Here is a 24,760-nt window from a genome sequence, read left to right on the forward strand (position 1 = left end):
GCAATCTTTTGTTTCTGTTATAGGCTACTGCAAACAAGCAAATTTGTTTCATCCCCATCTATAAATTTTGTACATAAGGCATAAGAATTATGCAAGCAAAGCACATTTTATTAGTTTTCAGCTCTCTCAGTCGGAACATCGTAGGAATGCATGAGCAGCACTTTTCACTTTGTTTCATTTAGGATATTTTCTTTTCATGCTGAAAGAAAGGCATGCGCTCAAAAAATAAGCTTCAGCTTGGTTACAATGTGTGAAGGAATCATGTCATATCACATAAAGGGCTGCTTATATTTTCCAATTTTCAACGACACCCCTGTGACTATCTTTAGCTAGGACACTCCAAAGGAAAATGACCTTTCAAATAGCAGACTGAAAAAAAAAAAGAGAAAGAAAGAAACATAATGCATGCACTCATACTAAACCAGGGACTGTTTCAAGCTGCTGTGAGAAAAGACTTTCCAAAAAGAACATTTCATGGTTCGGTAAAATTCCTAAAAGGATGGCCAACACGTGGCGCCATGTTTTAGATGGAGACAGAATTAAGTTATCCATAGTTTCTTGAACACAACAAATGTGCGCAGAAAAACCGGTCACATCTGCATTTGCAGCAAGGTGTGAACAAGGAACTCCCATTAGCTGGCTGCAGTGGTCCCTGCGATTAATATTCAGGCAGAAAACTGCTAGCCCAATGTGACTGTGCCCGCAAGAAAAACAAATGTGGTAGACTACATCACATGCACATGGAAAAAACTAAGTCAATGCTTGCTGGCACCCCGTGTCTGCATTGGCCTGGAGGACATACTGTGGCACCCAGCTGCTGTAATTTCTCTGGGATGTGGAAAACAACATCGCGAGACACTGGCTCCGAAGTGTTCGACCTCTCGAACGGTTTAGCCACGGTTGATCCCGAGTGTTTGCCATGTTTTAAGCATTGTACGTGGGCTTCTTGGCTGCAAAACAACCCAGTGTGTACATCCCAATCTGGTGTGTAGGGCATTAAAGCTTTTCAGTAGAGCAACTTCGTGCTGCCGCATTGGCTATTCAGTTCGCATGATCTTTCACAAAAGTAGCTACGAACACTTTTGCCGCAATAAAAGTACTGTCCGCAGCATTCACAGAGAGTAAGGCTTGCCACTTTTGCGAGAATTATCGCTGGACAATGATTTATCACAGAATATCTGGAAGTTCAATTGGATACATTTTGTCTCTTCAATCCACCCTTCCGCCCCACGCGCACAAACGAGCCATGCACCGCTGTGAAAGACATTTTGACCGACGTCCTACCAAGTGAACACGCTACAAGCCTTGTGTGACTGCTTGCTCGACTCTTACGATTACCATATTGTTACGCGCTATTCCCGCGCACCGAAGCACGCATCCTGCTGAGCGTGGAAGAATGCGGCAGAAAGACGGGGAAGACGACGATCAGAGTAGCGCTCGTGTTGTTCTGCCATATAGCCTGCAGCCGTCTTTTCCTGTATATATTTTGTAAATACGATTTCCTATCCCTTTTGGCTACTCTCATCCCCGTGGCATTTTGGTGCAGGTGCAGGGTCTACACCGTACAACGGAGCTCCGCAGCAGCCGACGCTTGGCGTTCTCCACAATGGCGGAAGAAGGGTCAGCGCCCACCGAGGCTACTGCAACGACAACGGTCGTCCTGGATCAGCTAAATGACTCGGGCACATTCTGCAGGACTGACGACATCGACATCGAGGACCCCTGTACGAGCATGCAAGTAAAAACAATCACTGGGATGAGACAATCATGTTGGCAGACATATTATTTTACCTCAAAGGTGCAGTGAAGGTGTGGTTCGAAAATATTGAAGACGAAATTGGGAGCTGGGATGCATGCAAGGAAAAGATACGTTCCCTGTTCGGCAAAGCTGCAGGCAAAAGGGCAGCAGCAAAGAAGGAGCTGCCATCTCGTGCACAGACAGCGACAGAGTCATACCCGACTTATATACAGGACGTGCTTGCCCTTTGTCGCAAAACCAAAGACGGCATGACGGAGTCTAAGAAAGTGGGCCACGTGTTAAAGGGCATAGCAGATGATGCCTTCAATCTGCTAATCTGCAAAGACTGCGACACCGTCGATGCCATCATCCAAGCGTGCAAGCACTTTGAGGCCGCCAAAAGTCGACAGATTGCCCATTATTTCGCTCGACTTTCGAACACAGCAGCAACGTGGTCGTGTAAAGACGTACCTGAGTTGTCGCTCACTGTAGAACATGTGAAGAAGATCATCTGACGTGAACTTGATGCTGTGTCTCCTGCTTCTACGTGCAGCCATACCTGTGACCATAGCTCCCAGGTGGTGCCACTAGTCCATGCTGTCGTTCATCAGGAGCTCTCGGCCTGAACTCTTTCTGTGCCACAGCTCCTTACCAGCCAATCGAGCACCGTCCCTCACTTTTGCACGCCCAAGGTCAAAGGCTGCCATTCTGTACTCGCAATCCCACCAAGTGGAGGACTGCTGATGACCGTCCCATTTGCTTCAACTGCCATCGTATTAGACACGTGGCCTGCCATTGTAACAGATGGTGGTTTTGGTATCAGGCGCCCTATGGATACAACCGTCCCCCCGACATGGAACATGGCAGAATTCAACCCTACAGCGAGCCTCCCCACACCACCGGCGACGACGCTCCCTCCATGCCGTATCGTTGTTCACCATCCCCACGTGGTCACCAGTCCCGTTCGCTATTGTCTCTTCGCTAATCATCTCGCTCGCCCCTATTCCGCCGCCCTACGTCGCCAATTGAACAACTCCCTCAGGAAAACTAGATGATGCAGCTCCTAGAGGTGATGCTGCATCGACGACTCGCCTGCAACATCCTCTAACCACACTGCAGACCAGAAGGAACCTGACAGACGTTAAACTGGACGACGCACATGTAGATACCGGGGCTCAGATATCTAGTGATCAGTTTGGAGCTTCGTCGCCGCCTTAAGAAGGTCCTAGCACTACCCACAGTACCGTTCATTTGCGGCGCCGATGGCGGAACATTTCCCATGCTAGGGATGTGCTCCGCTCGAATAAGTGTTGCTGACCGAACCACAAGCATACTACTTGCCATCCTCGAGAAATGCTCCCATGAACTCATCCTCGGTATGGATTTTCTGTCTGCCCATTCTGCCCTTATTGACTGTGGAACCAGCTTGCTTCACCTAGACCTACCATGCTACCATGACGCTCTTACTGCACGCCAACCGCGCTTGTGCTCAGTGGATTACGTTTGTCTACCTCCTCAAGCCGTTATATACATGAACTTGCGCTCTTTTTCTCCCATTCCCTATGGCGATTACATCTTGACTTGGATCGTTGACGTGTTATTCGACAAAAACGTCACTCTTCCTCACATCCTTATGAAAATTAAGGATAATGGAACGTCTCTATCCATACTGTACTTCGGCTGGTGCACGTAACTTATCCCAGGCGGCAGGCACGTACCCAGGATTTTTTTTCGGGGGGGGCCCACCACCTCCACCTCCATCATCATCATCATCATCATCATCATGTTTTATGCCCACTGAAGGACGAAGGCCTCTCCCTGCGATCTCCATTTACCCCGGTCCTGCGCAAACCGATTCCAACTAGCGTCCGCGAATTTCCTAATTTCATCGCTCCACTTAGTGTTTTGTCGTCCTCGATTGCGTTTTCCTTCTCTTGGTGCCCATTCTGTAACCCTAATGGTCCAACGGTTATCTAACCGGTGCATTACATGACCTGCCCAGCTACATTTTTTCCTCTTGATGTGAATTAGAATATCGTCTATACCCGTTCGCTCTCTGATCCAAACCCCTCTCTTTCTCTCTTAACGTTATGCCTAGCAATCTTCGTTCGATCGCTCTTTGCGTGGTCCTTAACTTGCTCTCAAGTCTCTGCCCCATATGCACTAGCAAAATGCACTGGGAAATGCACTGGCAAATGCATTGGCACTGGACATATTGCACTGGCAAAATGCACTGATTGCACACCTTACTTTTCAATAATAATGGTAAGCTTCCAGTCAGGAGCTGGCAATGTCTGCCGTATGCGCTCCAACCTATTTTTATTCTTCTGGGAATTTCCTTCTCATGATCAGGGTTCCCTGTGATTAATTGACCTAGATAAACATACTCCTTCACAGTCCCTAGTGGCCGACTGGCGATCCTGATCTCTTGTTCCTTTGCCCGGCTATTTATCATTATCTTCATCTTCTGCATAATAATATTCAACCCCACTCTTACACTCTCTCTGTTAAGGTCTCCAAACATTTGTTGTAACTCGTCTGCATTGTTGTTGAATAGAACAATGTCATCGGCAAAGCGAAGGTTGCTGAGATATTTGCCGTCGATCTTTACTACTAAGCCTTCCCAGTTTAATAGCTTGACTTCTTCTAAGCACGCAGTGAATAGCCTTGGAGAAATTGTGTCTCCCTGTCTGACCCATTTCCCTATAGGTCTCTCCCTGCTTTTCTTGTGCAGAATTAAGGTAGCTGTAGAGCCTCTGTATATATTCTTATGCGAAGGACGGGCCAGTAAGACGAGAAACTATTTACAGATTATATTTACAACAACGGTTGCAGCGCTGACCGGTTGGATTCACAGCGCGAGCCCAGTTCGTTCTTCCTCCTCTTTTCTGGAGTGATGGCGCCCACGCACCTCGTTCAAACAAACAAATACCACACGCATGTAGCAATATTTTTCAAGCTTTTTACGTAAGCGTTCTGTAGTCCTTGATTACGTAGTGCCTCTAGACTGCTGGTATCTCTACTGAATCAAATGCATTTTCGTAATCTATATGAGCCACATAGAGAGGCTTATTGTACTCTGCAGATTTCGCGATAACCTGATTGATGACATGGATGTGATCCATAGTAAGGTATCTCTTCCTGAAGCCAGCCTGTTCCCTTGGTTGACAAAATCCAGTGTTTCCCTTATTCTATTGAAGATTATCTTGGTAAATATCTTATATAATGCTGGGAGCAAGCTAATGGTCCTATAATTTTTCAATTCTTTACCGTCTCCTTTTTTGTGGATTAGTAAAATGTCTGCATTCTTCCAGTTTTCTGGGACCCTTGCAGTCGATATACACTTCGTGTAAAGAGCCGCCAGGTTTCTAAGCATTATGTCTCCTCCATCTTTGATTAAATGGACTGTTATGCCACCTTCTCCTCCCGCTCTTCATCGTTTCATGTCTTGCAGCACCCTTCTGACCTCATCGCTAGTTATAGGAGAGTTTCTGTATCCTGTTCGTTACTGTTTCTAAGTGAGGTATCGTGACTCCTCTGGGTACTGTATACAGGTCAGCTTAGAATTTTTCCGCTGCTTTTACTGTATCTTCGAGATTGCTTATGGTATTATCCCTCTTATCTTTTCGTGCGTACATCATGGTTTGTCCTATGCCAGGTTTCTTTTTTACTGATTTCAGGCTGCGTTCATTTTTTTACGGCTTCTTCAGTCTTTCACATGTTTTAGTTTCGAATATCAGTTATTTTCGCCTTGTTGATCAGTTTTGACAGTTCCGCGAATTGCGTAACGCTGTGTGGCCGCCAGTGCCATACAACCGCGTAGAGCGCAGGACTCTGCGATTCTAGACGTACTGCGCTCACCGAGAAAGGTTAGAAAAACACCCATCAAAGCACAGCAGAGATGTGGCTACGTGAGGCGGTTCGACCGATAACTATAGAAGCGTCATTCAAAGCAAGTAATTATTCTCCGCTTCCGGCAGCGTTTTCTCTACTTCCTTTTTAAATAAAAAGATGTTGATCCATACATATTCTCATAAACAATGGTTAACATTTTTATTATTCGCTTTTGCTTGCAGTTTGGTTGTTGCGTTGGCTCTCTCCCTTAGTAGATCGCTTAATTTCTCAACTCCTTGCGATTTTTGTTTCCGGTTTCCAATTTTGCATGAAAAGTGCTATACAATTAAGGAAAAACAGACGAGGCAACTGGCGACAGTCATCTTGCTTATGGGTTTAAGGGTTATTGGGTTATTGCAGGGTTTCATGATGGACGCTCTTTCACATCATTTTATTTCACACCTTATCTAACCCGTATCACGTGTATATGGTTCCGGGCATCTGCCAGCGTCGCGGCGAGCCGTAACTCAAGGAAATAATGAAGCAAAGGGAAACGTTAAACGCAATTGGTATTTTCACCGGCTGCAACTCGTTCCATGAGAGTACAGACCAGCTGAGTAACAGCCGCATCCCTCTCCTGGTCCCAGGATCAGCCTAAACAAAGAAGGTTGAACTAACAAAAGCAACAGCTATACGCGTGACGGTTGAATAGATGGTGACAACTGAGCGCATCTCGAGTTAATCGCGTGGGTGCGGAATCTATGAGAAAACTGTCCTTCACATTACAAGAAATGCCGATAACTACCGCCATCTAAAAGGAGTGAAAAAGGCAGCATAAGGCTGACCGAGGAACAGGTGCGAAGTCTCAACATTAATCTGGCGGCGCTTTCGGAATATGTGAGGAGTGGTGGCGTGGGTGGGGAGAGGGGGGGGTATGCCACTTGATTTCGGGGGGGGCCCGGGCCCCCCCGGGCCCCCCCCTGGGTACGTGCCTGCCAGGCGGCATGACTCTAGCCCACATCTCTTCTATCGATGAGTGTGCCGTTTCTGCATTCGTCACCAACGCTTCTTTCTCCTCTGCCCCTTCCCATTCCTCACAAAATCACTTCAAAGGTGATATTGACAAGATGATAGCGTCCGACCTCTTTCCTGTTCAGACAGCCAATATGCAGTGCATATTGATGTCCTACCGCGACATCTTTGACTTTATTCACCGTCCGTTGGGACAGACATATGTGGTCACTCATAAAGTTAATACTGGGGACGTCAGCCCAATCAGACGACGTCCTTATCGCGTGTCGTATGTGGAGTGAGAAGTGATACAGCGTGAAGTCGACAAGATGCTCAGCAAGGACGTCACTGAACCGTCATGCAGTCCATGGGCGTCACCATTTGACCTAGTCAAGAAGAAAAATGGCAGCTGGCGCTTCTGCAGACAACTGCCACTTAAACAAAGCAACGCGCAAGGACGTCCACCCTCTGGCGTGGATCAATGACGCTCCTGATTGTCTACACAGCTCTGCATACTTCCCTTCTAATGACCTGAGGTCAGGATACTGGCAGATTTCCGTCGATGATCAAGACCGTGAAAAGACCGCATTTGTTACGCCCGATGGGCTTTACAGTTTAAGGCAATGCCCTTTGGACTGTGTAATGCCCCAGCCACACATGAAAGGATGATGGACTCCCTCCTTCATGGATACAAATGGTCAACATGCCTCGTTTACCTTGACGATGTCATCGTCTTCGAACACACATTTCAAAGCCACCTTAGCCGCTTGTTGGCAGCTCTTGAAGTTTTCCGGCAAGCAGCCCTTCAGCTCAACTCTGCCAAATGCCGTTTTGGCCATCGCGAAATCATTGTACTTGGCCACCTTGTGAGTGCTGAAGCCGTACAACCTAATCCGAAAAAAATTCGCGTTGTCAAAGACTTCCCTATGCCACGTTCCACTAAAGACGTACGGAGCTTTCTCAGCTTGTGCTCCTATTTTCGACATTTTGTCAAGAACTTCGCCGATGTTGCCCATCCACTCACGCAACTCTTGAAGAAGAAAACGTCATTTCCTTGGGACCCTGAACAGGCCATTGCGTTTCACATGCTCACGACTTTACTTGCATCACCACCCATCTTGGCCCATTGTGACTTGTCAGCCCCCACTGAACTTCGCACTGTTCTTGCCCAGCATCAACAAGGACGAGACCGCGTCATCGTCTATGCCAGTCACCTTCCTTCCTCTTCAAAGTGCAAATTTTCTATCACTGAGCACAAGTGCCTCGCACTAGTTTGGGCTGTTGGCAAGTTTCGACCATACTTTTTGGCCGCACTTTTTCGGTCATCACAGACCACCATGCGCTCTTCTGGTTGTCTTAACTCAAAGGTCTGACAGGATGACTGGGTCGCTGGGCACTAAAACTGCAAGAATACAGCTTTGACGTCACTTACAAATCTGGCTGACTGCATCAGGATGTGGACTGCCTATCCCGTCATCCAGTTGATCCTCCCGACTTGTCAGCGCACGATTCGGACGCCTGTGTCTTCGGCATATCAGATTTAACTGACATACGCAGCGAAACAGCTCCGCAATTAACATTTGCGGCTTTAAAACGCACACTAAACGTACTGTATAACAGTCAAACTCACCTGGTTCCAAAATACATTTTTGTTATCACACATGGCTACAATTATAAACTTAATCCTGGCAGTGACTCAAGACACTCCCAGAAGCCTTCCTAGTTCAATCAAGGCAAATTTTCGAATTAAAAGCAGTTGGACGTAAATAAGGCAAATACTTTTATGATGCTAAATAATGAACCATTGTGGTACATGGTGGTAAAAGGCCATATTCCTGAAACATAGGTGCTGTTTATCATATAAGCACAATCTTACATTTTTACTTACTTTCTTAGGTCTTGAATCAAGCGATTTGCTCACGTGAAAATTTTTACTACAGAGCTGTATCGTGTAATCACTTGTCGTTTCATACTGGTCTTATTACTACTTTATGTGCATGCAAATGGGCCAATACTACCTTCAGCTGAAGGCCAAGCACTATGCTGGGCCCGTATTCTGATATGTTCGGCTTCCGCGAAACTATCGCCTTGGCCAGGTCTCCGCCAACAGTGCATGCTGATGGACAGTTTTAGCAAAACCGGAAAATAAACAGCGCCTGCTAGTAGTTCTGGCCTACGTCATTTTAATGTCATTGTGTTGATGGGTGCTATGTCACTGTGTTAATGTCATTGTGTAGATGGGTGATATGTATTGAATAAACGAACATGTGTTTTGGCGTCTTTTGGCATTCGGTTGGTGGTGGAGCGTAGTAGAGATAAGATGGGTGATAGTTTATAGTAGCGTTTTCGGTGGCGTCTTACACGCGTTGTTTCGCGTTGTTTCATTCGAAATAAAACATCTCACACTTCCTTATTCAATTTATTTTACCTAAAGTGGCCGTAACCAACCGTAGTCAAGCGCGCAGAACCTGTACTGCGGCCACTACACTCGAAAACAACAGACCCGAGCCGCTCCTTGCTCGCACGGTGCGCTCTCTCGTGCGATGTGAAGCGTTCGACAGCGCATGTTGGAAGTGCACGCTGACGTCAAGCAACGTTTTGGTGGAAGTTGACCGAGGACGTATTATGAAACAGCATGTGCCGACTAAGAAATGAAAGTGTGTTTTTTACCATTCTATAACCAAAGCCATGCCTACCGTGTGCCGACCGGCTCTGTTCACAAGGGCTCTCCCCTGCTTCCGAATCTCACCGGCAATCTGTCGACGCCGCTCATAGCGCGCTGCATTACTGCCGAAAATAAAGTAGCTTTTGCAAAGAGGTTAGTTTTTCATCTCTCTTAAGTAGGCAAGGTGCCCTTGCACATACGGGCACCATTCGAGACCTAAGAGTGCACATAACCTTTCAACACGTCGCATGCGTCTGATTGATCGTGGCATATTCACGGCCACTATCATAAGCTCATTTTATTCATGTTCACAGGCGGCTGTTAACATGGACAAAATGAGCTTATCGAAAGGGCTCTTTTGATCATAGTTATTTCACACTTTTTTATTTTTGTAAAGTTTGATGCTCGGGTGCCAGATAATGTTTAGAAAATGGTACTGCAAAAATTTTAGGGGCACAAAAGCTAGCAAAAGGCATTTCCTCATAAGTTCTTGAAGAAAAGAGCGCTATGAAGACGCAGACTAAAAGAAGAAACATGTACGACAGACAAGGCGCTACGTCCAACTAAATGTTTTTTTGAATAAACAGGACTTTAAAAAGATACAACCTAGAATGGCCCATCGTGACATCACGACCTCCCTATCTCATTGAGAGGGAGGTCGCAAAACCAACTCGCCCACATCAAGTGTTTACTGTTCCTCATAAGCTTCGCGGTTACCTGGATTGGGATGCATGCTAGTGCGGCATACCGCATGACACATGGAGACGCTTCTGAGTGTTGTCGCCTGAGGGATACCTTGATAGAGACATACAGTAATAACAGGCCACATGTAAACGTTACGTATCAACAATGTTTACGTATCAACTCTCCTATTTCGATCGTGGGCAGAGCTGCGGGAGCACCTCTAGGTCTGTCCTAGTTCTATATTGCGGCTATATTGAAGCTAAAATTTTAGTGAAGACACGCTAACGAGTTTGCCAACTCAAAACAACTTGACACCTCTCAGGAAAGCAAGAAAACTTGCCACTTGTCATCAACAGCACGTTCGCAGTGCACCTTCCAGCGCGATCCCACATACAAGCACGGCACCGGACAATAGATGGCGGCGCCCTCAACAAAACGGTCTATAGAAAGTGGGGGCTGTACTGTTCAAAAAGAATGTGTTGTATATACAGTTTAATTAGGTCACACACTAGAAAACAAAAGTTGCAGTGGTGGCGTAGAGGTAGAACACCCGCCTCGCGTGCAAGAGGTCCGTGGTTCGAATCCCGGTGCCGGCAATTTTCCACCGGATTAAAAAAAAAAAAAAGTCCGCGTGTTGATAAAATTGCATAAACAGGCCTGGAGTGTGGCCTGATCCCGGTGACCAGAACCGGTAACGCGCTCCCTCACCGGAGCAGGATTGGCCACCCTGGTGCAGTACTTGGCCACAACCTCCTATATGAACAACACAATCAAACCCCGGCCCTCAGTCCCCAGCAGCTGCGAAGCAACTGACCATGGCGGCGGTGAGACCTGCGACGCTGCAGAGGGTGCTAAGAATCACTGGCTCCGGACAGGCCGCCATTGGAATATGAACCTGGCAACGTTTAACGCTAGAACGTTATCCAGTGAGGCGAGTCTAGCAGTGCTATTGGAGGAATTAGAGGGCAGTAAATGGGATATAATAGGGCTCAGCGAAGTTAGGAGGCCAAAAGAAGCATATACAGTGCTAAAAAGCGGGCATGTCCTGTGCTACCGGGGCTTAGCAGAGAGAAGGGAACAAGGCGTCGGATTCCTGATTAATAAGAATATAGCTGGTAACATACAGGAATTCTATAGCATTAACGAGAGGGTGGCAGGTCTTGTTGTGAAACTTAATAACAGGTACAAAATGAAGATTGTACAAGTCTACGCCCCCACATCCAGTCATGATGACCAGGAAGTCGAAAGCTTCTATGAAGACGTGGAATCGGCGATGGGTAGAGTGAAAACTAAGTACACTATACTAATGGGCGACTTTAATGCCAAGGTAGGCAAGAAGCAGGCTGGAGACAAGGCAGTGGGGGAATATGGCATAGGCGCTAGGAAAAGCAGGGGAGAGTTATTAGTAGAGTTTGCGGAACAGAATAATATGAGGATAATGAAAACCTTCTTCCGCAAGAGGGATAGCCGAAAGTGGACGTGGAGGAGCCCGAACGGCGAGACTAGAAATGAAATAGACTTCATACTCTGCGCTAACCCTGGCATCATAAAAGATGTGGACGTGCTCGGCAAGGTGCGCTGCAGTGACCACAGGATGGTAAGAACTCGAATTAGCCTAGACCTGAGAAGGGAACGAAAGAAACTGGTACATAAGAAGCCGATCAATGAGTTAGCGGTAAGAAGGAAAATAGAGCAATTCCAGATCAAGCTACAGAACAGGTATTCGGCTTTAACTCAGGAAGAGGACCTTAGTGTTGAAGCATTGAACGACAATCTTGTGGACATCATTAAGGAGTGTGCAATGGAAGTCGGTGGTAACTCCGTTAGGCAGGATACCAGTAAACTATCGCAGGAGACGAAAGATCTGATCAAGAAACGCCAATGTATGAAAGCCTCTAACCCTACAGCTAGAATAGAACTGGCAGAACTTTCGAAGTTAATCAACAAGCGTAAGACAGCCGACATCAGGAAGTATAATATGGATAGAATTGAACATGCTCTCAGGAACGGAGGAAGCCTAAAAGCAGTAAAGAAGAAACTAGGAATTGGCAAGAATCAGATGTATGCGTTAAGAGACAAAGCCGGCAATATCATTACTAGTATGAATGAGATAGTTCAAGTGGCCGAGGAGTTCTATAAAGATTTATACAGTACCAGTGGCACCCACGACGATAATAGGAGAGAGAATAGTCCAGAGGAATTCGAAATCCCACAGATAACGCCGGAAGAAGTAAAAGCCTTGGGAGCTATGCAAAGGGGGAAGGCAGCTGGGGAGGATCAGGTAACAGCAGATTTGTTGAAGGATGGTGGGCAGATTGTTCTAGAGAAACTGGCCACTCTGTATACGCAATGCCTCATGACCTCGAGCGTACTGGAATCTTGGAAGAACGCTAACATAATCCTAATCCATAAGAAAGGGGACGCCAAAGACTTGAAAAATTATAGACCGATCAGCTTTTAGACTGAAGCCATTAGACTGGGAAGGTGCGTTTAGCTAGGTCAATATACTCACAGGAGACCCTGATCATGAGAAGGAAATTTACAGAATAATAACGATGGGTTATGTTACGTCTCAACACCCCCAAGGGAGTTAATTGAAAGTTTGCCACATGTCAAACCACGGTACCTCCCAACCAGACGTCAGCGCAGTGTGGACTAAAAGCCCTCACCCCACCATTACCTCGAAACCGGAGAAAAGGATGAATGGAAGGGAACCACAGCGAATGGATAAGTGCAGTTAATTAGATGAGTCAAATCACCACCCATCCCCTGGCACTTATCCAGCCGTCAAGACAGCGTGTAAGCCGGCTGTTGCAGCGATTCACATAAAGACGTCAGCCGCCCTTTCCCTGGCCGACTGAGCAAAGAAGAAAGACAGCGTGTAAACCGGCTACTGCAAAATTCCACAAAAGGACCTCAGACCGCGCTTCACCTTGCAGGCTGAGCAAAGATGACAGTAGGCAAACCAGCAATTGCAGGATTCCATAAAAGGCTCTCGGGCCTGCGCTTCACCCACCCGACTGAGCGAAGAACGGGGTGGGCAATGATGAACGAACCAGGTGTCACCGGATCATTTCTTTCTTCCACAAACTCCAAACCAGTTTCTTTGAGGCAGAGTTACTGCGGGTTATGGATAGCATGGGCATAGTACTGCAACGGAGTCGACGATGGCGATTTGCTGTTGGACAGTCTTCAGATTCGCTAGTCGACTCGCTTAGAGAAGACAACGGGATTAAAAGCAGATACTTTTCGAGAGTGAGGACAGAGGGTCCTGATGTGAACTGAGACGTTTAACTCGCTGCTGATGGAGTGGGCTTCCTTACTGGAGCCCTGCAACTAAGCTAATAAACCCTTTTTCCTTCATTTTCTACGAATGGACATCGCAGTCGATGGGCTTTGTGGATTCCACGCCCTGAACACCACCCTAGCTCCAACAGCTGGAGTGCATATGGCAGTCATTAACAAATCCTGACTGAGAGCTTACCATTGTTGTTTAAAAGTGCACAATCATTGCGTTCGACCGGTGCTAACATACGGGGCAAAAACTTGCAAGGTTAACAAAGAAGCTCAAGAACAAGTTAAGGACTGCGCGAGGAGCAATGGAAGAAAAAATGTTAAGCATAACATTAAGAGACAAAATTAAATAATGGGGTTTTACGTGCCAAAACCACTTTCTGATTATGAGGCACGCCGTAGTGGGGGACTCCGGAAATTTCGACCACCTGGGGTTCTTTAACGCGCACCTAAATCTAAGTACACGGGTGTTTTCGCATTTCGCCCCCATCGAAATGCGGCCGCCGTGGCCGGGATTCGATCCCGCGACCTCGTGCTCAGCAGCCCAACACCATAGCCACTGAGCAACCACGGCGGGTATTAAGAGACAGGAAGAGAGCAATGTGGACCAGAGGGCAAACAGGGATAGCCAGTATTCGAACTGACATTAAGAGACAGAAATGGAGCTGGGCAGGCCATGTAATGCACAGGGCAGATAACCAGTGCACCATTAGTTACAGAATGGGTGCCAAAAGAAGCGCAGTCAAGGATGGCAGAAAATTAAGTGGGATGATGAAATTGAAAAAAATCTTCAGGTGCAAGTTGGAATCAGCTAGTGCAAGACAGGGCCAATTGGAGATCACTGGGAGAGGCCTTCCGTCCTGCAGTGGACATAAAAATAGGCTGATGGTCAATTACTACTCCCAAAGTCCCTTGTAGTATCAAATGAAAAATTTAGAGCACGGTCACAAGCTCAGGGGTAGGACCGCCCAAAGTTATTTTGAAGCAATTTTTGGGGCAAAGTTACATTTTGGAGCAGTTTGAAGAATCAGTAAAATTTCCCGTTGAAGCAGTTTGGAGCAGGCCAATCTGAATTCTGGTAGAATAATGAAATTTTGAATCGGGCAGTGCACTTCAAAACCACAAAGAAACAGAATAAACCAACACAAGTGGAGTACTGCAACTGTCTTAAGCAACGTCTTCAGCTGAATTTTGAAACAGACTACCCCGATACTGAAACCGTCCAGTTGGTGCAAATATTGGTAGTAGTGTAGTAGTGCCTGTAAATTTTTAATTTGTGGTAGCAATCACAATAAAAAGAAAATGCATTCTGCAATAGTGTGTCTAAAATTTCGAAATGTAGCAAAAGACATTTTTTATAAACACAATTTTCTTCAAAGGAGCCCTGAACCACCCCTCGGGCTTGGTGAAATAACAGCCCATGGATAGCATGTGCTGCTGTGAACATACAAGTTTTGCTGTTGTATGCAATGCACAGAGCTCCAAGCAGATCACGAAGTCACCTTTCTCTGAAACGCTCTCTTTTCAACAGAAGGCCCTGTCCTCACTCTCTTCTTTATGCACTATTTCGTTATTTCCTTAGACGGCTACTATTGGCCGATAGCTGACATTAAGCTGCGGTCGGCTACATGGCGTAGATACCGCAGCCACTGCGGGGTGCTGCCACGAGTCCACTGGCTAAGCGTACAGCGGCTCGCTAAAGATAACAGCGTTTGGCTTATGTTTAGCGCATCGTAGGCACCAAAGGCAATGTCATTGCGTCTACATTAACATCCAAAATGAAATTTGAAGAGCGCACCCCACTGCGCCGTAGCTTTCGCAGTGCAAGGCACTAAAAAAGAAATGGGAGCACAGCGAATGGATGGATGGATGGATGCAAAACTTTAATAAGGTCCTGAGGTACGCGACTCAGCGCGCTGCGGGCCGCACCCACGTTGGGACAGTCGGGCCTTGCCCGACCGCCGCATCGTGGGCCCTGAGCACAGCGAAGGTCATGTTCGATTGCCAATAACTCTCTACTTCTGAACGCATTGATGTACTTTTTGCCACGAAGTGTTTCGGAAATAGCCTATTTTCAATTCAAATGCCTTTCTCAACTTTGATGGAAAGTGGTTCAGGGCTCCTTTAATGTCTCGACAGTGTGGGTGAAGTGCCTGGAAATGTGCTTCACGAACAGATGCACAAGGCGCCAGGGCTAGAGGCTGCTGCGTATGGTGCGAGCGCATGGGCTCTATCTTGAAAGCGATCTGCCGTGGGGCCAGAGTGCTTGCGTCGACTGCTGGTAGCTTCGTATGCACTGTCTTTCCCCCCGCTTCATTCGCGTTGAAGAGAGGCAGCACGAAGGTCACTTCACTTGCTACTGTTGCTGCACTTCCTCACTCCAGCGTTTTGACTGCGAGTGCACACGTGACACATGCTTGTTAATTTAGTAAGCGAATGTTCCCAAGTTTATATGGCTGATAAAACTATCTTTATCCATACAGCTGCCTACTAATTTGCTATTGCAATCGATGCTTCGCCTTTCGGACGAAACTGACTTTCTTCAAGACCATTTCTACATAATAGACCAGGCCGATTCCAAATCACCTAATGCTGAACTTTCTGGTGTAATGTAAAACTATTCCAATCTGTTTTTATTCCAAATCCACCATTAGCCCTTCGTGAAAGGTGAAAACTGCTCAGGCGTCACCCATATGGGCATAGGTCAAATTGAAAGTTTTACGCTATACCGACCACGGGAACAAAGAGGCCTGACCGCTGAACCCACTGCAGCACGCACATCCCCAATATCTAGTTCACTGGCAGCGCCCTCACCCTATTTTTCGTTGTTCTGCACATCAGCTAGGGAGCACCGTGCCGCTCCACCTGCTCAATCATGTTCTGCTACGCTCGAAACACAGTCGCCCTGGCCATTCCAGCAGCATCGACGACAATCAGGAGTGGCCGCGCACGCCATTCACTTGGCAGAAGCGCCAAAAAAGTCATGTTGTAAGCTCGAAAATGACAAGAAACTGTGCGGGAGGCGCCATCGCACGGTTTGCGAAATGCGAATGCTTGTACACTTTTTCAGAGAATAAATCCATTCACTGTTTGCGGCCACTGTCGGAGCACATATGCCGAGGCCGTTCTGAAGCAGCGTGACACAATTTCGATCAACTTGCTACTTTTGGCGCAGGAGTCCCACTTCTGCAAGATCTGCAGTTACAAACACAGATGGAGGCAAAAGGCGTAGCGCATCAGAAACAGGACAAAAGAAGAACACACACGACACATGTTTGGCACTCACAGACACGTTTAGCACCAAATGTGTGTCATCTGTGTTCTCTTGTGCTGTTTCTGATACACAACTAACACAGGCATTTAAACCTTAGGATGACAGACAGCTGAGCCAGTTGGTAAAAATTCATTATGCAAAAAACAGTGCAAAAAGTGCATTATGCAAAAAAAAACTACGCATACAAGCCAACTGCTATAACGCTTAAACAAACAAGGCCACTGATGTTTTACTGAATATATTTAAACGATAAAATAAAAACACTGAAAATGAGAACCTTTCTTTGACATCTAGTTTGCTCAATGGAGAGTCATTTAACAGGTTTCTGTTAACAGGTTTCTGTTTAACAGGTTTCTGTGTTCAAACTTGGCCCTGGGAGAACATCACAGCATCAAAGCTGTACAGTGCTTATTTAGCATATGCTCTTAGATAAGAACTGCACTTTCTTTCTTGGGGACAAATACACCAAAAGCTGCTAGCACAATGTCTCAGCCTTAACTGGTGCTCATGTCAGTGGTGCTCATGTCAGACGCACAAGCAGCATATGCAGTCACAAAGGCTGGGACACTATAACTGTGCTTTCAGCTGAACACCAGACCACAATATAATGTTGCTGAAAACAGCTAGTCTGGCAATGATGAGCTGGTCAAACATAATGAGACATGATGTGCTTAACATGGAAGAAAAGATTATTAGGTTGCACCACACATTTTATAAGCAAAACAACATCACCCAATTAACTGTTCTGATGAATTTTATTGTAATAAATCAGCATATTTTAGCAATTTTTCCACTACGTATAGTGGTGCCCATTCTAAGATCCTGACCATAATATGCATTACAATAACTTCTCAAAAGAGCTACATAACACCCTATACATTGCAACATCGTGTCAAAGCCTAATTAACAGCAGTGCTTAATACCGGTGTCACACGTCCACACTAGATCGCGATCAAGCTCGATACAGATCGAATTTTTTTACTGTGATTGGCTCCCTACTGCAGATTGCGCAAAGGGGCCTATCACTGCCAAAAAATTAGATTCTAATCGGGCTATATCAAAATCAAAAGTGTGCCATGTGGTACCCGTGCAACAATGGCAAATGGTTCTATGTTGCGATTTGGTTTATTCACATCATTGCTACTTTATGCACAGATTTTATTAGGAAATTAGAAAAATCTGTTAGAACAGGGTTCTCACTCTCTGGCCAGAGAAGTGTTGTATGTGGCCCACACAGCCCTCCGGAGCATGTAGTCATGTGTTGCCCAAACATTAGGTAACTGCTCCCACACGTACACGTGAATTTGTCACAGTGAAGTCTGTATAAGGATGTGCGCTATATATGTTGCTTCCCACTCCTCTAAAAAAATGAAGGAGAGCTGCTACAGCCACTACTAAGGAGAGGCCATAAAATTAAAGAATAGTGCAAGTTGTGGCAGTGTATTAGCATATGTGCTAAAGTTTAAGTTAGCAGAATAGTCATGTAATGACCCCAAACTTTATGGAAGGCAGTGAGTGAAGGGGCATATTCCCCAGAGTTACACCTAGCATTTGAGTGAACACCTAAGCAGGGTGCGCTGGACTCATTTTACGCGAGATGTCCTTCTGACTTTAATACAGCTTCTAATAAATGGCAAGCCAACTGAATTTCAAGCACACGAGGCCATACAAAAGGATCAAATCCGGGGCATTATCCGCAACGCAGGAGGAATGACTGCCGAGCAGCTTATGATGAACCTGCACTGCCGAAAATGCGACATTATCAGCGCTCGCCCCATTGAGGAGAAAGGCACAGCTGTAGTCACTTTTAAAGGGACTAGCCTTCCATACAAAATCGGGCTCAAGCCTTGGACAATACGAGTCTACCCGTTAAGTAGCAGGTCTACGCTTGTGAGACGTGCCACAAATTAGGACATGGAAAACAGCACTGTCCAAATTTTAACAGCCCGCGTTGTGCCATATGCGGCAGAAAGCAGCATGGCAGTGATGAGGGCTGTCCCAACCAGGGGCCAAAATGCCGCAATTGCGGAGGTAAACACCTTGCAACGGCTCGAGACTGCCCCCAGCGCATCAACATCAACAAACAGCTCCGCGTGAAGTCAAAACGCTCTCAGAAGCAAAGCCAGAACACTATGGGGGTCACAACCACAAGTTCATGAGCGCCCTCAAAAGACAGTGACCATGAGACCCAGCTTTTACACTGGGCCTCCCCACGCTCCATCAACATCAACTCTAGCGATGCCGGCGGAAAATAAACCGCTTTTCCACCATGGCAAATATACCTTTGCTAATAGGTCCATTCGATTCAGCCAAGTTTCTCTGCACCTTCTGCACCTATTCATGGTTCACTGCACGCACCTAGAGCCTCGATTCCCCGAGGTGCAGCAGTGCACCCTGCACCCCCGTGCTCGATTGAACGGGGTGCAAGGCAAGGTGCCACCGTGGTGCACTGCACCCGTGAACCTTGCAGCGAGTGGGTGCAGCCCGGCACCCCTGCACTTTTTCGTTTGAGGTGCCGTGCACCTTTTTCTGAATCGAACAAACCTAATGTCAAGATGGCTAGCAGCGAAGCGTTAGAACACGTGAAGGTGAGTCACGATAAAATTACAGGTCAATCTGTCCCCGCCTCACTCTCAGCGAATGAAGGTGCACGAGTTCACAGACAAGTCCACGAAACCACTTCTCGAGCCCTCACTGTCGGGGCACCAAAGCAGAGCCAGAATAAGCTGCTAGAAACGCAGTCAAAGCCACAAATTCAGCCCGATTACGAGGCCCTCTTCTCTGCACGCCTGGCACAAATGGAACACAACATCATGTCACATCATCATGACAAACTATGAGAACGAGCTATTGAAACATGCGTTCGCACCGTCAAGGAGCACCTAATGCTCAATGGACCGCTCTCCTTCGGAGGTCTTACCATGGCCGCATCGGTAATACGGCTCCTTTGCTGTCTGTGCAAACAGCTCCAATGCATATGGCCCACACACAACATGGCTGAGTTAATCACTCAAGTTAACGTTCGCGGTCATGGTCGGGAAGTGGGGAGAGCCATCCCCACCGTGATTCAGTGGAACTGCCACTCCCTCAAGAAGAAAAAGGTGGACATGATTTTAGGCAGGGAGCTGACGCATAACAGTCTCAGACCCGCCGTCCTGGCATTGCAGGAGGTGAACTGCTTCATGCCACGCTTACCATCCTATGAGGGCTATGGCTTCCCCGAAGATACCAACACACCTGCGTACACAGCTGTGTATGTGGATCGAAGACTCGCCCACAAAAAGCTGGACACTGAGCCCTGGTGTTCGAGTACTGCTAATGTTACTGGATGCCGGATTCAACTCGTGCCTGAAAGAATAATAATTGTTTTTTCCGTGTACATACGTCCTGAAAATGCACGAAGGAAGACTAAGCAAGCCTCGGTGGTTGCAGCTACATACAACATTTTCGGAAAATCTATCCCAAGGATACAATTCTAATCTGTGGAGACTTCAATGCTCAACACGTAGCCTGGAACTACAATAAGTGCAGCCCACATGGTCGTCGTATCATGGAAGAGTTTTACCATTATGGACTATCACTCCTTAATCTGCCACAATCCCATAAGAGGCTCAGACAAGACACAAGGCAAGCAGACACGACGCCAGACCTAACATGGTCCTCAGGACCCAGAACCCGCCAATGGAAACTTCTAGAGTACCCTCTTGGCAGTGACCATCTTCCAATTGTCATCACAGTGAGAACACATGGTTCCCGGTGCTGCTCGACGTTTTACAAAGGGGATTGTACAATTACGCACTGGGACAAATATTGGATGCTGGTAGAAGAAAACGGCCCAATTAGTACTCTTGACTCCTTAACGCAAGCTATGACGCACGCCAAGAGCACAGCAACTAAGACACTGCGGGTTTCTCTGGACCATCCAGATCCGGATAGGCACCTCCTGCATCTATGGAACCGCAGGCTCAGACTTCTGGTTTCTTATGGAGCGAAGGGGCACCCCTAGACAATACAAACTAAACTGCGCTCTTTACGAGAGGAAATCTAGACGTATACGGGAAAGCTAGCTTCCCAACATTGGACACAGGTGTGCGAGCAAATCAATGGATCGACTAATTCAAGCAGGGCGTGGGCTATATTGAGATATCTCTTTGGGCACCATAAAGCCGCAGCCCGTGTTGCCTTGAAAGAAGGCATCACCAATGCCGAACTCGCAGAAAAAGCGGCAGTATCTTTTTTTTCCCCAGTCTAATAGTATGATAAATAGAACCTATGCGACGGACGATTCCCAAGACAGACACGATCTAAACCAGCTCTTCATGGCCAGCGAGTTCGAAAACTCCATATGCAGAATGAACACCAGTGGCACACCACGGGTTGATGGAATCATGGCAGCACACATCCAAAACCTTACTGAAGGATGTAAAGTTGTTCTTCTCGCAGAGCTTAACTGTATATGGAAAGAAGGAACTCTCACAAAAATGGCGCCACTCGATTGTCAAGCCTATTTCAAAACCGAAGAAGCCCCCGAATTGCCTGGGAAACTTGAGACCAGTTTCGCTCACGTCATGTCTGTGCAAACTTTTGGAGAGCACGGTGAACGCAAAGTTAATATGGTGGTTGGAGGTAAGTTTTTTTATGCCTCACACTCCGTACGGATTCCGGTCTGGTCTTTCTACTCAGGATATTATGCTCCGCCTAAAAGAGGACGTGCCCAATGCCTCGTCGTGTCCTCGCATAGTTAGTGGGGTGGACATTAGGAAAGCTTTCGATAGCCATCCCCACACCTCTATCATGCAGGCGATACAAGAAATGGGCATCAAAGGCAACATGCACAACTTTATTGCGGCGTTCCTGCAGGACAGTTTCAAGTTCAAGTAGGCAACGACCTCAGCTCCTATCATCATAATGGGGTTGGAGTCCCACAGGGAGCCGTAACCTCTCCGATATTATTTAACATCATCTTTGCAGCTTTTCCTGCAAAACTAGAGACAATCACAGGCATTGAGCACGCTATCTACGCAGATGATTTGACGCTGTGGACTACGCGAGGTTCCCGGGGAGAACAAGAGGAGGCCCTGCAGACGACATTGAATAACATCGAGAGTTTCAAGAGGGAGATAGGGCTTATGCTAGCACCAGAGAAGACCCAGTTTGTCGTTATCCATGGTGAGAAAAGGTCAAAGTCAAAGGACAAGGAGAAAGCCAGCGTCCATCTCTCGATTGGACAGACACCCATTCTCAGGAAGCGGGTCATCTGCATACTCGGAATGTTTTTAGACGATAGTTCAGGACAACGTTCATTTGGGGTAGATGGTGCATACTTGCATTAGGAAGGAACAGCGCCAACTAAGGCAATCACGAGGGAGAACGACCTCGAACGAACCTCTCGTGATCCGTCTTAGTTGGCGCTGTTCCTTCCTAATTCAAGTATGCAGCGTCTAGCCCAAATGAATGTTGTCCTGAACTATGTTTCGAAAACACAGGGTCTTTTTTATGTGACAGCATACGATTGGATTTTCATTGGCGCTTGTCCTGTGTTGTTCTCCCTCTCGTGATAGTCTTAGTTGGCGCTGTTCCTTCCTCATTTTTAGACGAGCAGTGTATATCCATAACATGGCAGAATCAAACAGTAAAGGTCACCAAGCAGGACACCCAAATCCTCCGCAGGTTTGCCAAGCGTACAAGGGGCATTAAAGAAAAAGAAATGGGACACTTCGTGCAGGCTTTCCTACATTCTCGCATCCTGTATGGCGTCCCTTTTCACCCCATCACTCGAACACAGCTACATACTCTAGAACGCTTCAACGAGGCAAGGAGAATAATGACAGGATTGCCAAAGTACACGCCACTCCCTGCACTCAAGAGCTTCAGCGCTTTGGGTGACATCGCTGATCTTATTTCAACGCACGAGCATACTCATGTGACACGCCTCAAGTCCACAAACGTAGGAAGGGCCACATTGGTTAAAATTGGGTATGCCATGTCTACCTTTCCGGCACTCCCACGGATATCTCCCCTTTGGGAGCACGTACCAATTGTGGATCCCAAGCCACTGCCGAAGAACCTGGCACAAGATCAATTGGCAAGACAGGCCCACACCAAACACCATAAGAAATATACGCACAAACTAGGTTAGGGAAACCACTCTGGCAGGTGCCATATTGTCTATGTGGATGCTTCTATCGGAGGACCAGAGAAGGAGCCAATGTTCACTATGGCAAATATGGAAGCAACCAAAAGGGGCAGTAAACTCCACCTCACAAGACAGGTCGTTCACAGCTCTACGGCACAAGTGTATGCCATCCTAGACTTTGCCAAGCATGCTGAGCACACTGCCAACAAATTTATAAGAGATGCTAAGCACCACAAGAGTGTTTACGGACTCAGAAAATGCCTTTGGAGCTTCTAAGGACAATCGTACAACCATTGCTTAGGTCCAACAACTCTGCCTCCACGTGCGTAGTCTGCGTGACCAAGGTCATGATTTTTTGTTGCACTGGATACCGAGGCACACGGGTATACCAGAAAATGAACGGGCCCATCGACTAGCGCGCGCCACGCTACTATCCATGCAGTCGAAACCGCCCGAACAATTACTGAACAACGTACCTGAAGACACGGAAATACACAGTCAGCGGTATGATCCCACGGAAGCAATAGCCGAAGCCAAGCACCAGTGTCGCAGCTCTCTCTTCACTACGTCCAATCCCATGGACATTCCTCCCCTTTCCTCCTAGCTGCTACTCATCGGCAGCAGGTACAGACTGGCAGCCTCCTTACTCCTTTCCTCTTGCAGCGTTTTTGCAGGAAGGAAGACCCTCGTGGCCTGGAATGTTCGCGTGCAGGTACCTGCAGCCCCTGCAATACCAGGGCGGACCTTGAGCACTTAATCTGGGAATGCACACTGTATTCTGGCCCCAGGCAAAGGGCCCTTGCTTCGCTCCCAACGATATGGTGACCAACCTCCCTACAGACCTGGGCGCCACCAAGACACTGCAGTGCTGCGACCGCCAATGAGCTCTGGCAGTCACTGTACCAATTCCTGGATGATCCTGAGGCTCCAGCCACTGGGACCAGGCTTCATCTCGAGCGTACCAGCGGAAGCACCAGACACCATGATTAAGATAATTAAGTCCCCCTTCTTACTGCTTCCCTTACCTTCTCATTCCCGCCTCTTCCCAAGCCAATTCACTGCAGCCCTTTAAGGGCGAAAATGTGAATAAAGACGTGTAAACAACTGGGCTAATTTTGAGACTGTCTGGGATTCTTTATGTACTGAAATCGTTGCAAAAGAAATGCTTTTCTTTTTAGCCTTCTATCCCCACAGGAATGTGGCTAGCAATCAAAACTGTGACCAGGTGCGCAGCACCATAGTGGTAGTCACTGAGCAATTGCAGCAGGTTTATGTAGGCCATTAAATCATGAAGGCATGGCAGGGTTGCACCACTTCATGTGGCAAGTATCAAAGCAGCTGATAAAGCAAATTACATAATGGGAATACAATATACATGCTGCAAAAAAAGACGAAGTTGTGACAAGACTACTATGCTCCACAAAACACCAAATGATTTCTCATAAGCGAAATGCCCACGGTCAATTGTTTATTTCTCCATATGCGTTATCTTATATTGATTTCAAGTTGCAAGTACTACAAATGCAAATTCACAGCATGTCTTTGTTTCCATAATCATACATTAAGCACCACTGCCGTAACACTTTGCCTACTTTTTTTTTCATTTGCAAACTCTTCACTTAATGAAAACTAGACATTCTCAAACTTTTCCTCCACAGTACACTTACAGCCGTCGGAGCTGGCTTCGAGGCAAGTGTTATGAAATGTGATGTCGCCATTATGTAACAAAAAAAGGGCAAGCAAAATTAACTAAGCGCGATTACCTCGCTTGCCAGCGTTCACTTGCATTTCGGCGTGGCTCATTAGTCTCAAAAACCTCAAGTGGGGTTAACCGTCGGCGCGAAATCATTTACCGCGGGGCTTGCCTGACACTCGCCTAGGCTTGTTCAACAAAATCAGCGCGACTCAGGGCCTGAACGACGACGAGCTGCGAGGGAAGTTACTGTAGTTCACGAGAGAAATTCCACCCAGTCCCCAAGAACGTGCACCATGCTTCTCTTTTTCGATCGGATCGTCTGTCTGACATGCACTGAACGACTTCAATGCAAGTCAGGAGCGGTAGTTGACGCGATACTACCACAGCGCTCCGATCTCGACAGCACTGCACACGTGCTTTGCGCCATG

At 47.0% G+C, this 24,760-nt stretch overlaps 1 long non-coding RNA gene across 4 annotated transcripts in view; it reads right to left on the bottom strand.

Moving 5' to 3' along the window:
- LOC139060222 (uncharacterized) overlaps positions 1 to 24,760 on the bottom strand; it is a 60,036-nt gene that overhangs the window by 33,902 nt on the left and 1,374 nt on the right. For all 4 annotated transcript variants that reach the window (XR_011514712.1, XR_011514711.1, XR_011514713.1 and 1 more), the window contains exon 2: positions 23,113 to 23,361. This is a non-coding gene — a long non-coding RNA (uncharacterized lncRNA). The remainder of the gene's footprint in view (positions 1 to 23,112; positions 23,362 to 24,760) is intronic.

The sequence above is a fragment of the Dermacentor albipictus genome, chromosome 5 (genome assembly GCF_038994185.2).
Source record: "Dermacentor albipictus isolate Rhodes 1998 colony chromosome 5, USDA_Dalb.pri_finalv2, whole genome shotgun sequence".
Taxonomy (NCBI): Eukaryota; Metazoa; Arthropoda; class Arachnida; order Ixodida; family Ixodidae; genus Dermacentor; species Dermacentor albipictus.